Raw genomic sequence first — 16,842 nt, 5'->3', positions numbered from 1 at the left:
CGCCACTTGTTGATCGCACTAAGGTTAAAAGGTACTCACGGCAATGTCATTCACTGCTGACCTCTGAAACGCGAACTTCACATGTAAATCCTCGGGGGCGGAGCTACATCACAAGACGTTTCACATTGCCGCTAAGACGCGCACCACTGTACCATGTATTTCTATGAGCTCTGTTCGAACGTCAGTCGAAGAACCGGTGAAAATAGCTAATTTCAAGAAAACAGCACAAACTCAGCTTTGAAGTAACCCTGAACAACCAAATTTGTATATGCCACACACACAGGGATAATCTAGTTACACTGCTCAGGGGTAATAGTGTGCGACTAGTAAGCGACTTTCGGTTTAATTGACGGTGTCCACATCGTCAGTGAATTGTCCTACTCTACAGCACAATTTTTTCCCTTTCACCCCCTGTGTCAATCCGCGAAGTCGTGACTAGTTATCCCAACTTGACTAATAATGTGAATGAATCACGTGATAGTAAACAGAATAAACAGATTAATTAGAACAAGTAATAGGCCACTCATCAACATGACAAATAAACGCTGGGTGTGGTACAATATAATCGGGACTATTTTCCATTGTGTGATTCGTACACGGGAGTGGAATGGGTGGCTCGAAACAGTGTCGAAACATTTAATTTCGTGTCGTTTCGGATATATCGGTAATAATCACATTTATCATACATGTAAGTGTGCTATCCACTGATTGCTATTGTTATAGGAGTGAAAGGAGGGTGGGCATGGCGCTCGCTTGTACAGGTTACAGCAAATAAAAAAAGCATTTTACGTTTTTAAAGGAAATAAAATGAAATTTTGATTTACAGTTAAAAAAATAGGTTTTTACAGTTTACAGATAAAACAAATTTACAATTTACATTAATTACATTTTACAGTTCTTTAATATATTTGATAATTTGTGTTTAAGAATCAACCAATATCACACATTAAATAATATATTCCCGTTCAACTGCTACCGTTGAATTACTGTTGTCCACCATGATTAATCTCAGCACATGGAATGCATTACACCTGCGCCCATAAAGGCACTGATAGAGGGCGTTTTGCTGCAAGCATTTCAATGCAACACTTCCCCTGCCACAAATCTTCTGGGTACGTGTAACGCGATTGCACGAATCAAGTCAGGATTTATTGTTACACGTTAACGTACGATATTAGTTCCGATGTGATATACTTCCCGGTGTTCTACTAAGAATAATGCTTGTCGAAGACATATGCACAACGTGTAGATATTATTGCATACATGTCATTGTAAAATTCGGAATATTTGGGACTGTCCTGTCGAACGTAAATGGTGCACTACTTTAGCAGATGTATAATCAAGTTATTAAAATAAGTCTTATAGTGACAAATGAATATATGGTGCTAAAACAATGTGTTTAAAGATAAAATAACAGAAATACATGACGAAACAAGGATCATCATGGTTTGTTGTAAGTCATTTTGATAAAATAATATTGAATGTACATACTCAGCCAAACACCATTTACGTAGCCATGGAAACATGTCGAATACGTTGTTGTATTGTTTGATTAGAATTGGCTTACTGATAATATATATATATATATATATATATATATATATATATATATATATATATATATATATACATACGTGGACAGAGAAATTAAGACACGACTACATGAGTAAAGTTCACTCTACAGTACTGTTTCGTAAGATACATGGAGTACCTCACTCATCAGGAGTTAAGACTTTATTAAATAAACCACCGAAACAGACTACGTTATAAGCGCTACAGATTTGCATAACAATGGAGTGTGTTTACGATATTAAAACTAGTTGTTGCATAGCAACGATTTGGCTCTGTGTCTACAGGAAGAAAAAAGCTCATTTCTTTTATTTAAACTACAGTAATGTGGTTGGAAAATTATAATATATTTCTCTCTAATACATAAGTTGCAACGTTTGCTTGAAGTATTGTATGGTGCAGCACGCGATAACACTCTCCATTTGATGTCGTAATCGATGTTATTGTCTTTTAATGACCAAGCGTATTTATTGAGCTCTGTTGCGTTTCTCAATGATTGGTTGCGTAGCGATGCTGTGTGGTTTCTGTACCGGGTTTTAAATTCATTTCCTGTTAGTCCCACATATGTTTCACACTTGTTGTTGTCTTGCCGTCTGATATTAGCTTGGTAAACCAAGGCCGATTGTAAACAATTTCCGTCTAAGGGGCATTCAGATTTCTTACGGCAGTTACATAATCTGTTGATCTCGGTACTGGGTGTATTGGTGTTGGCCGCTGTAAGCTGTTGTTTGTTTTGATTGCAGATTATTTGCTTCACGTTATTCGTACAACTGTAGCTCAATTTGATGGTGTTACGGCTGAAAATTTTCCTGAGTTTGTTTCCCTGTTGGAAACACTTATCAACCAGGGTGAGGAATCTTCTCCCGACGCTGTTAGTGACATTTTTACTGAAGGGAGGGTTAAACCAGAGGATGTTGTTACGAGGTCTGTTTGTTCTTCTTCTTTCCGTGGGGGGTTCGAATTTGAGGTGATAATCATATCCACTTTGATTTAGAGCTGTCTGGTAAGGTGGCGCGGCTAGATCAAAGTGTTTTTCGTCTGATGAAAGATATGACAATCGTTTGTTGATTCCTGCCGGTATATTCTTTGTGATGGAGGGTGGGTGGTTGCTCTCTCTATGTATATATTATCAGTAAGCCAATTCTAATCAAACAATACAACAACGTATTCGACATGTTTCCATGGCTGCGTAAATGGTGTTTGGCTGAGTATATATATATATACTTTTACATTATTTCATTGACAAAATAACCATTGATTATAACAAGTTTTTTTTCTATTTGCGACTAGGCCAGACTTTTTATATTCCTTGTTTCTCGAGTTTTTATAAGACAATTTTTTGAGGAGAGCGGAAAAAATAAAATAAATTCTTTTTTTCTATTAGATTTGTGTGATTCTCAAAGAATTGTGAGTGAGATCATTGATCGGAGAGAAGAAATGAAATAAAATTTTATTCCATGTATAACCTTGTTTCTCATCTGCGCGAGTACTTTGATCATGACACTTCCACGAAAATGCAGCTTGGGTTTGTTATGCGGCGGGCGGAAAAAAAAAATGAAGATAAAAATAAGTTTTTTTTTAGCGAGAAATTACGCTGAAATACAATTTTATTTTTATTTCATTTTCGGCTCCTGTTCATTCGGCGGGTTCGCGAAACAAGGGATAATAAAATTCTGGCCCTAGAATACTAATTTTTAACCTGTTTGCTCCGCTGTTATCGAAGGTGCCACAGCAACAAAGCTGATCATATACTGACTAACTGTCATTCGTCCGACCGTCAACAATTGCATTTCATCTTTCTCTTGGAAAATAGTAGCCTCATTTTTTGATGTTTAGTATACAAGTACCTTTTGTGGATTTCTCTCAGATTTTGTGTTATTATCAGGGGTAAAATTTTCTCTTCTGGGATTCTCCACACGTGTCAGGGGGGAATCTCGTCTCTGTCTCTCTATCTCGGGAACGTCACTTAAACTTTACAGTCAAATAGACACACGCAACGAAATACATTTCAACTCTCGTCTTTAGTCAGTCAGTAGAGCACTCTATAAGACACAGCGCCCTGGGGAAAAGTTCCCAAGACTATCGCAAGGCTGACCCAAGACTCTCCCAAGACTGCGTCTCAAGACTAGACTCTAGACTGTCTCTCTCTATGTGTACTCGCCAAGACCAACTAAAACAACTTTATTCATTTTCAAAACCTTAACCAATTACAAAGCAGTTTAAAGACTCTAGGGCGTAACCTTCACACATACCAGTGGCGGATCCAGAGGGGGCCAAGGGGGCCATGTCACCCTCCAAACGCATGAAAATGCATCTGGATTACGCATAGCATCGTCCGAATCGCACGGTCTCGTGTATTCGACCTATAGGCCTGGACCCCCCCCCCAATACATTTTGTTGGATCCGCCCCTGACACATACAGCCAATCACACTAAGTACTGAACACGTCATAGCTTTTGATTAATCGTTCACTATATTAGTAACTGCGAATACAAACTGTCAGAATTAGTAGTCCGAATAGCGACGGTTATATCGTAATTAGTTCCAAATCACTGAACCAAGTTCCGTTCAGAACCTCGCATGGGCCTAAACGATGTCAGACATAACACAGCCATTCGCTAGTAATCAGCTAATTAAGTCGATCAACAGATACGTGTAAACAATTTCATCATATTATACTGTTATACTGTATTTTAGTCAAAACAGCTACTTTCGACGACGTCTCAAAAACTACCAGCTCAATTGATTTAATACTTGGTAGGTATGTTGGTATCTGTAATATTTTTTTGTCATTTTGTGACGACATCAACTATTCCTTATTTTTAGAAAATATTTTTTCATGTTTGGTAAACAAATATTACGTGGTCATTCTTGAGGTGTTCGTGGAATCATCAATAAAAGGTAACTAGAAGAGAAAATGATTACACATTTTATTTTAGTAAAACAAGAGAATAGTTGAATTACCATAACAACGCGACACGTATTACCGGTATGTACAACGTCAAGCAAACTAATGTCAATCCTTTAAAGAAAATAACACGTTCAGTATTTGCATGTTGAACTTCCACGTCTTATAAACTCGCACACAAATACAGGTGCTCGTGATATTGCTTGGTTATTGTATTTTGTTTATAGTTGTATTGTAGGTATTCCTGATAGTTTTCATTATTACAAGTATCTTTGATATCTATATTTTAAAAAATCCTGTGACTTCCAACATCAGATAATTGTAATATGTATGAGATATACACGGTGGGCAAGAGTCTGTCACCATTTGACACCCCGGTAATTGTTATAGTTTTTTATTGATTTGGCCTAGTAGTTATTTATACTTATGTTAAATTATTTATTGTAATTATACTTACTAATAACGTTTTAAACTCTCACACCAATAAATACGCAATGCTTGCAACGTATGAATGAATAAATAAATAAATAAATAAATAAATAAATAAATAAATAAATAAATAAATAAATAAATAAATAAATAAATAAATAAATAAATAAATACACAGCGTTCATGTAACAAAGAGTTAGTAAATAAATATAAATACGCTGCACTATGCCAATGTTAGTACGCCCATGTTACAAAGCAATGCGTACGAGCTATTAATAAATACATTAATAATACGCTGTGCTTGCAACGTACAATCTATTAAGTATAAATAAAATAAATAATCTATTTATAAATATATAGAACTGCAAGGATTCAATCGATGATATAAAACATGTGTGTGTCTGGTACTTCTTACATTCCTGATACATGTAACCCTCCGCCTTCAACGCATCAACATTCAATAATAGTTGAAAAAAAGAAAAAAAAAAAAAGAAAAAAAGACAGCGTATATGTACATTGTACCCATGCACATAAACATGCACGATGTTGTTATCCATGCTCAGATAGTAAGCTTGATGACACAACGCAAGTACAGGCAATAATTCCCTGCGATCTAATCATTAGATTTATTTTCTCATAGCTATAATTCTATTGGCGAAGTCTCAATGTTAATTATGTGATTACCACACACCAGTGCATATTTGGGTATAATTTAAACGAGCTCCTCTAAGGCTCTAATAATACATATCCGATTAACTGTTATCTAGAAATTTCATTGTTACAATAAATACAATATGAACCAAAATACAGACACAACTAAAAAATATTAAATAATAATTTAGTTTGCTACTACTTCGCAAATATTTTGAGATACCTTCTTTAATATATAATTATAACACGCTAAAAAACAACAACTTGGACTGAATGATAACTTTTAGATGTTCTGCGGAAAAAAGGGAAGATGAAGTTATCCTAAATAATCCTGAAGGTATATTGTTACTCCGTTACGAAACGTGTGGAAAGTGTAATTGATAGAGCTAGCGTCAGGTACTGCATTGGTATTTGCAGCGGCCTCCATTCATTTCTTTATGTACGGGACAAATTATTAAACTGAAGTTCATGCATTTACAGAACCAGCGAATTCCATACTGCATAACTTCCTTGCAGACATGATCTGCATTACCAAATAAAATCATAGAAATGTCGCAGAATTTAACAGAGAAATGCAGTTCAAATCGTGTTAATGGTATGTGGTCATAATTTCGTTTTCACATTACATTTGCGTTACTTTATAACAACAATATCAAAATACCTTATTCACTGGATTTTGATAATATATACTTTTCAGATTTTAAGAGAAAATATCGGTGCGGACAAGGTGATATTGCTAATTTTGAGAATTAATTTTGGCCTGCTAATAGGGGTTATTTTTGGTTCAGTGTCCTCGTCCTCGTCGTACATGTCTTTGTCTATATTTATTGCAATGTATACATGTCTTTGTCTATATTTATTGCAATATATACATGTCTTTGTCTATATTTATTGCAATGTATACATGTCTATGTCTATATTTATTGCAATGTATACATGTCTTTGTCTATATTTATTGCAATGTATACATGTCTTTGTCTATATTTATTGCAATGTATACATGTCTTTGTCTATATTTATTGCAATATATACATGTCTTTGTCTATATTTATTGCAATGTATACATGTCTATGTCTATATTTATTGCAATGTATACATGTCTTTGTCTATATTTATTGCAATGTATACATGTCTTTGTCTATATTTATTGCAATGTATACATGTCTTTGTCTATATTTATTGCAATATATACATGTCTTTGTCTATATTTATTGCAATGAATACATGTCTTTGTCTATATTTATTGCAATGAATACATGTCTTTGTCTATATTTATTGCAATGTATACATGTCTTTGTCTATATTTATTGCAATGTATACATGTCTTTGTCTATATTTATTGCAATGTATACATGTCTTTGTCTATATTTATTGCAATGTATACATGTCTTTGTCTATATTTATTGCAATATATACATGTCTTTGTCTATATTTATTGCAATGTATACATGTCTTTGTCTATATTTATTGCAATGAATACATGTCTTTGTCTATATTTATTGCAATGAATACATGTCTTTGTCTATATTTATTGCAATGAATACATGTCTTTGTCTATATTTATTGCAATGAATACATGTCTTTGTCTATATTTATTGCAATGTATACATGTCTTTGTCTATATTTATTGCAATGTATACATGTCTTTGTCTAGATTTATTGCAATGAATACATGTCTTTGTCTATATTTATTGCAATGTATACATGTCTTTGTCTATATTTATTGCAATGTATACATGTCTTTGTCTATATTTATTGCAATATATACATGTCTTTGTCTATATTTATTGCAATGTATACATGTCTTTGTCTATATTTATTGCAATGAATACATGTCTTTGTCTATATTTATTGCAATGTATACATGTCTTTGTCTATATTTATTGCAATGAATACATGTCTTTGTCTATATTTATTGCAATGTATACATGTCTTTGTCTATATTTATTGCAATGTATACATGTCTTTGTCTATATTTATTGCAATGTATACATGTCTTTGTCTATATTTATTGCAATGTATACATGTCTTTGTCTATATTTATTGCAATGTATACATGTCTTTGTCTATATTTATTGCAATGTATACATGTCTTTGTCTATATTTATTGCAATGAATACATGTCTTTGTCTATATTTATTGCAATGAATACATGTCTTTGTCTATATTTATTGCAATGTATACATGTCTTTGTCTATATTTATTGCAATGAATACATGTCTTTGTCTATATTTATTGCAATGAATACATGTCTTTGTCCATATTTATTGCAATGAATACATGTCTTTGTCTATATTTATTGCAATGTATACATGTCTTTGTCTATATTTATTGCAATGAATACATGTCTATGTCTATATTTAATGCAATATATACATGTCTTTGTCTATATTTATTGCAATGTATACATGTCTTTGTCTATATTTATTGCAATGTATACATGTCTTTCTCTATATTTATTGCAATGTATACAAGTCTTTGTCTATATTTATTGCAATGAATACATGTCTTTGTCTATATTTATTGCAATGAATACATGTCTTTGTCTATATTTATTGCAATGAATACATGTCTTTGTCTATATTTATTGCAATGAATACATGTCTTTGTCTATATTTATTGCAATGAATACATGTCTTTGTCTATATTTATTGCAATGAATACATGTCTTTGTCTATATTTATTGCAATGTATACATGTCTTTGTCTATATTTATTGCAATGTATACATGTCTTTGTCTATATTTATTGCAATGTATACATGTCTTTGTCTATATTTATTGCAATGTATACATGTCTTTGTCTATATTTATTGCAATGTATACATGTCTTTGTCTATATTTATTGCAATGTATACATGTCTTTGTCTATATTTATTGCAATATATACATGTCTTTGTCTATATTTATTGCAATGTATACATGTCTTTGTCTATATTTATTGCAATGAATACATGTCTTTGTCTATATTTATTGCAATGAATACATGTCTTTGTCTATATTTATTGCAATGAATACATGTCTTTGTCTATATTTATTGCAACGAATACATGTCTTTGTCTATATTTATTGCAATGTATACATGTCTTTGTCTATATTTATTGCAATGTATACATGTCTTTGTCTATATTTATTGCAATGTATACATGTCTTTGTCTATATTTATTGCAATGTATACATGTCTTTGTCTATATTTATTGCAATGTATACATGTCTTTGTCTATATTTATTGCAATGTATACATGTCTTTGTCTATATTTATTGCAATGTATACATGTCTTTGTCTATATTTATTGCAATATATACATGTCTTTGTCTATATTTATTGCAATGTATACATGTCTTTGTCTATATTTATTGCAATGAATACATGTCTTTGTCTATATTTATTGCAATGAATACATGTCTTTGTCTATATTTATTGCAATGAATACATGTCTTTGTCTATATTTATTGCAATGTATACATGTCTTTGTCTATATTTATTGCAATATATACATGTCTTTGTCTATATTTATTGCAATGTATACATGTCTTTGTCTATATTTATTGCAATGTATACATGTCTTTGTCTATATTTATTGCAATGTATACATGTCTTTGTCTATATTTATTGCAATGTATACATGTCTTTGTCTATATTTATTGCAATGAATACATGTCTTTGTCTATATTTATTGCAATGAATACATGTCTTTGTCTATATTTATTGCAATGTATACATGTCTTTGTCTATATTTATTGCAATGAATACATGTCTTTGTCTATATTTATTGCAATGTATACATGTCTTTCTCTATATTTATTGCAATGTATACATGTCTTTCTCTATATTTATTGCAATGAATACATGTCTTTCTCTATATTTATTGCAATGTATACATGTCTTTCTCTATATTTATTGCAATGTATACATGTCTATGTCTATATTTATTGCAATGTATACATGTCTTAGTCTATATTTATTGCAATGTATACAAGTCTTTGTCTATATTTATTGCAATGTATACATGTCCTTGTCTATATTTATTGCAATATATGCATGTCTATGTCTATATTTATTGCAATGTATACATGTCTTTGTCTATATTTATTGCAATATATACATGTCTTTGTCTATATTTATTGCAATGAATACATGTCTATGTCTATATTTATTGCAATGAATACATGTCTTTGTCTATATTTATTGCAATGAATACATGTCTATGTCTATATTTATTGCAATGTATACATGTCTTTGTCTATATTTATCGCAATGTATACATGTCTTTGTCTATATTTATTGCAATGTATACATGTCTTTGTCTATATTTATTGCAATGTATACATGTCTTTCTCTATATTTATTGCAATGTATACATGTCTTTCTCTATATTTATTGCAATGAATACATGTCTTTCTCTATATTTATTGCAATGTATACATGTCTTTCTCTAGATTTATTGCAATGTATACATGTCTATGTCTATATTTATTGCAATGTATACATGTCTATGTCTATATTTATTGCAATGAATACAAGTCTTTGTCTATATTTATTGCAATGTATACATGTCTTTGTCTATATTTATTGCAATATATATATGTCTATGTCTATATTTATTGCAATGTATACATGTCTTTGTCTATATTTATTGCAATATATACATGTCTTTGTCTATATTTATTGCAATGAATACATGTCTTTGTCTATATTTATTGCAATGTATACATGTCTTTCTCTATATTTATTGCAATGTATACATGTCTATGTCTATATTTATTGCAATGTATACATGTCTTTCTCTATATTTATTGCAATGTATACATGTCTATGTCTATATTTATTGCAATGTATACATGTCTTAGTCTATATTTATTGCAATGTATACAAGTCTTTGTCTATATGTATTGCAATGTATACATGTCTATGTCTATATTTATTGCAATGAATACATGTCTTTGTCTATATTTATTGCAATGTATACATGTCTTTGTATATATTTATTGCAATGAATACATGTCTTTGTCTATATTTATTGCAATGTATACATGTCTATGTCTATATTTATTGCAATGAATACATGTCTTTGTCTATATTTATTGCAATGTATACATGTCTTTGTATATATTTATTGCAATGAATACATGTCTTTGTCTATATTTATTGCAATGTATACATGTCTTTGTATATATTTATTGCAATGAATACATGTCTTTTTCTATATTTATTGCAATGTATACATGTCTATGTCTATATTTATTGCAATGTATACATGTTTTTGTCTATATTTATTGCAATGAATACATGTCTTTGTCTATATTTATTGCAATGAATACATGTCTTTGTCTATATTTATTGCAATGTATACATGTCTATGTCTATATTTATTGCAATGTATACATGTCTTTGTCTATATTTATTGCAATGTATACAAGTCTTTGTCTATATTTATTGCAATGTATACATGTCTATGTCTATATTTATTGCAATGAATACATGTCTTTGTCTATATTTATTGCAATGAATACATGTCTTTGTCTCTATTTATTGCAATATATACATGTCTTTGTCTATATTTATTGCAATATATACATGTCTTTGTCTATATTTATTGCAATGAATACATGTCTTTGTCTATATTTATTGCAATATATACATGTCTTTGTCTATATTTATTGCAATGAATACATGTCTTTGTCTATATTTATTGCAATGAATACATGTCTTTGTCTCTATTTATTGCAATGAATACATGTCTTTGTCTATATTTATTGCAATGAATACATGTCTTTGTCTACATTTATTGCAATATATACATGTCTTTGTCTATATTTATTGCAATGAATACATGTCTTTGTCTATATTTATTGCAATGAATACATGTCTTTGTCTATATTTATTGCAATATATACATGTCTTTGTCTCTTTTTATTGCAATGAATACATGTCTTTGTCTATATTTATTGCAATATATACATGTCTTTGTCTACATTTATTGCAATATATACATGTCTTTGTCTATATTTATTGCAATATATACATGTCTTTGTCTATATTTATTGCAATGAATACATGTCTATGTCTATATTTATTGCAATGAATACATGTCTTTGTCTATATTTATTGCAATGAATACATGTCTATGTCTATATTTATTGCAATGTATACATGTCTTTGTCTATATTTATCGCAATGTATACATGTCTTTGTCTATATTTATTGCAATGTATACATGTCTTTGTCTATATTTATTGCAATGTATACATGTCTTTCTCTATATTTATTGCAATGTATACATGTCTTTCTCTATATTTATTGCAATGAATACATGTCTTTCTCTATATTTATTGCAATGTATACATGTCTTTCTCTAGATTTATTGCAATGTATACATGTCTATGTCTATATTTATTGCAATGTATACATGTCTATGTCTATATTTATTGCAATGAATACAAGTCTTTGTCTATATTTATTGCAATGTATACATGTCTTTGTCTATATTTATTGCAATATATATATGTCTATGTCTATATTTATTGCAATGTATACATGTCTTTGTCTATATTTATTGCAATATATACATGTCTTTGTCTATATTTATTGCAATGAATACATGTCTTTGTCTATATTTATTGCAATGTATACATGTCTTTCTCTATATTTATTGCAATGTATACATGTCTATGTCTATATTTATTGCAATGTATACATGTCTTTCTCTATATTTATTGCAATGTATACATGTCTATGTCTATATTTATTGCAATGTATACATGTCTTAGTCTATATTTATTGCAATGTATACAAGTCTTTGTCTATATGTATTGCAATGTATACATGTCTATGTCTATATTTATTGCAATGAATACATGTCTTTGTCTATATTTATTGCAATGTATACATGTCTTTGTATATATTTATTGCAATGAATACATGTCTTTGTCTATATTTATTGCAATGTATACATGTCTATGTCTATATTTATTGCAATGAATACATGTCTTTGTCTATATTTATTGCAATGTATACATGTCTTTGTATATATTTATTGCAATGAATACATGTCTTTGTCTATATTTATTGCAATGTATACATGTCTTTGTATATATTTATTGCAATGAATACATGTCTTTTTCTATATTTATTGCAATGTATACATGTCTATGTCTATATTTATTGCAATGTATACATGTTTTTGTCTATATTTATTGCAATGAATACATGTCTTTGTCTATATTTATTGCAATGAATACATGTCTTTGTCTATATTTATTGCAATGTATACATGTCTATGTCTATATTTATTGCAATGTATACATGTCTTTGTCTATATTTATTGCAATGTATACAAGTCTTTGTCTATATTTATTGCAATGTATACATGTCTATGTCTATATTTATTGCAATGAATACATGTCTTTGTCTATATTTATTGCAATGAATACATGTCTTTGTCTCTATTTATTGCAATATATACATGTCTTTGTCTATATTTATTGCAATATATACATGTCTTTGTCTATATTTATTGCAATGAATACATGTCTTTGTCTATATTTATTGCAATATATACATGTCTTTGTCTATATTTATTGCAATGAATACATGTCTTTGTCTATATTTATTGCAATGAATACATGTCTTTGTCTCTATTTATTGCAATGAATACATGTCTTTGTCTATATTTATTGCAATGAATACATGTCTTTGTCTACATTTATTGCAATATATACATGTCTTTGTCTATATTTATTGCAATGAATACATGTCTTTGTCTATATTTATTGCAATGAATACATGTCTTTGTCTATATTTATTGCAATATATACATGTCTTTGTCTCTTTTTATTGCAATGAATACATGTCTTTGTCTATATTTATTGCAATATATACATGTCTTTGTCTACATTTATTGCAATATATACATGTCTTTGTCTATATTTATTGCAATATATACATGTCTATGTCTATATTTATTGCAATGTATACATGTCTTTGTCTATATTTATTGCAATGTATACATGTCTTTGTCTATATTTATTGCAATATATACATGTCTTTGTCTATACTCCTATTTGGAATCTTGCGTAGAGTTTGCGTGGTTTGTTTTCCTCTCAATTGTTTTTATTGCGCATTTTGTTTCCATGTTTACCATCACGTCTATTTTTTATGATGGACCCCAATAACATCTATTTCTCCTGCCACTACACTGATAGTTGCACACTAGTGGTAAATGATAAGATTTCGTAGGCAGCAATACATTAAACTATTTCCGTATATTAACTAGTTAGTACAGACAATGACGTCATCAACCACACTTGTCCCTTATGATTAACACAAGTAAAATTTGCATCATTATCCTCACTTGATCTACCGTTTACAAAATGTGCATCATTTTGTCAAGTAAGCAAATAACACCGAATAAACGGCAAGGTAAAGACTATGTCTAATTATAGTAAACACGTACTGCGTGCGTGACTCGAACCGGCGCTCGCGTACGGCACCTAATCGCCTAGCTTCACGCCACTACACGTCTATGGTGGGCCATTAGTGCAATAAATAGCATGCGTCGATATCGACTAAGCGATGGCAATAACGACAAAAATATAAGACGATATCGACTAAAATTACCCAGTCAGAATGCCCAAATGTCGTTATCGATGTGTATTTGTCGTTATCGTTGTCCTAACATCGTTATCGATATTTATGCGCCGTTAGTGCAAAAAATAACACAGCGTTATTGAGAAGCGTTTGGCGATAACGCTGTTAATTAGGCGATAACGACATCACTGGGTCGTTATTGACATGGTGGGGTAACAAGTGTTTAGACTGAAAGTCGATATCGACTTGGAGTTGTTACTAAATGGCGATATCGACGTTAACAATTAAACAGTGTTTAGCTGGGAAGCGATAACGATTGCACAAGTGTTTAGCAAGAAGCGTTATCAATAGATCATATTTGGTTTTAGGCGATATCGATATAAACGTGTTATAAGTGTTTAACCATGAAGAAATAACTAACCGAGAAGTAGTCAATGGTGTTTAGAATTAAATCAAATCATCGAGGCTTTATCAATGGCGATTTGTCGATAACAAAGTGTGTTGGATGATATGTTCAATGTAATTTTTCCTTTTTATATCAAACGTAAATGACAATGGTCATCAAGGTATTACTCGTAAGTACCGTGTACCTGGTGGGTGATACTATTTTTTAATTCCGGAGGCCAACTAGCTGGCATTAATAAGACCCACTTTGTATAACTTTGACAATAGTGGTAGTGATTGAAGTGTCGTGCTGCGTCCAGTTCCATATGGCATTCTTTCATTGTAAATTTTGGAAGCACTTTCATGTTTTTAATTAAAACACACTGTTTCAATTAACAGCACATTGTTGAAATTAAAAACAAGTGTATTATATTATAAAACACGTGTATTTTCTATGAAAACAGTAGTATTTTATAATTTTTGTGTGTTTGTCGGAGTATTTAAAACTCTTTTGATGAAAATTTAACAAATACACCTTTTCAAAATAAAACACTGAGTGTTTTACAGGGTCATGAATGTGTCATTAAAGTGTTTATTGATAAGACATTTGTTAATTTATGCAACCAATATTATACACGCAGTGCTAACACAATTGAGTTAAAAGTAATGAGCATTCTCACTTCTTCAGAAAGCAAAATCACCAACTATAAATGTTTAACCAAGTGCTAAAGTGTAAGACACTAAAACACTTTTCTTTCAAACCGCTTTATTTTGAAGCACCTTAAAAAAAAACAATGTTTCAAACAGAAACACCCGTCTAAACATGTTTTATAAGTGTTTATGTGTATGTCACTTTTCTATGCAGTCTACGTTACGCATCTATAATAGCCACAATGTCTATTATCACTTTCTATGCAGTCTACGTTACGCATCTATAATAGCCACAATGTCTATTATCACTTTCTATGGAGTCTACGTTACGCATCTATAATAGCCACAATGTATATTATCACTTTCTATGCAGTCTACGTTACGCATCTATAATAGCCACAATGTCTATTATCACTTTCTATGAAGTCTACATTACGCATCTATAATAGCCACAATGTCTATTATCACTTTCTATGCAGTCTACGTTACGCATCTATAATAGCCACAATGTCTATTATCACTTTCTATGCAGTCTACGTTACGCATCTATAATAGCCACAATGTCTATTATCACTTTCTATGCAGTCTACGTTACGCATCTATAATAGCCACAATGTCTATTATCACTTTCTATGCAGTCTACGTTACGCATCTATAATAGCCACAATGTCTATTACCAACTGTATGCAGTCTACGTTACGTATCTATAACAACCACAAAGTCTATTATCACTTTCTATGCAGTCTACGTTACGCATCTATAATAGCCACAATGTCTATTATCACTTTCTATGCAGTCTACGTTACGCATCTATAATAGCCACAATGTGTATTATCACTTTCTATGCAGTTTACGTTACGCATCTATAATAGCCACAATGTCTATTACCAACTGTATGCAGTCTACGTTACGCATCTATAATAGCCACAATGTCTATTATCACTTTCTATGAAGTCTACATTACGCATCTATAATAGCCACAATGTATATTATCACTTTCTATGCAGTCTACGTTACGCATCTATAATAGCCACAATGTCTATTATCACTTTCTATGCAGTCTACGTTACACATCTATAATAGCCACAATGTATATTATCACTTTCTATGCAGTTTACGTTACGCATCTATAATAGCCACAATGTCTATTATCACTTTCTATGCAGTCTACGTTACGCATCTATAATAGCCACAATGTATATTATCACTTTCTATGCAGTCTACGTTACGCATCTATAATAGCCACAATGTCTATTACCAACTGTATACAGTCTACGTTACGTATCTATAATAACCACAATGTCTATTATCACTTTCTATGCAGTCTACGTTACGCATCTATAATAGCCACAATGTCTATTATCACTTTCTATGCAATCTACATTACGCATCTATAATATCCACAATGTCTATTATCACATTCTATGCAGTCTACGTTACGCATCTATAATAGCCACAATGTCTATTATCACATTCTATGCAGTCTACGTTACGCATCTATAATAGCCACAATGTCTATTATCACTTTCTATGCGGTCTACGTTACGCATCTATAATAGTCACAATGTCTATTATCACTTTCTATGCAGTCTACGTTACGCATCTATAATAGCCACAATGTCTATTATCACTTTCTATGCAGTTTACGTTACGCATCTATGA

This window comes from Saccoglossus kowalevskii, chromosome 15 (genome assembly GCF_978046115.1).
Source record: "Saccoglossus kowalevskii chromosome 15, keSacKowa6.1, whole genome shotgun sequence".
NCBI lineage: Eukaryota > Metazoa > Hemichordata > Enteropneusta > Harrimaniidae > Saccoglossus > Saccoglossus kowalevskii.
Note: the sequence above shows the minus strand (reverse complement) of the source record.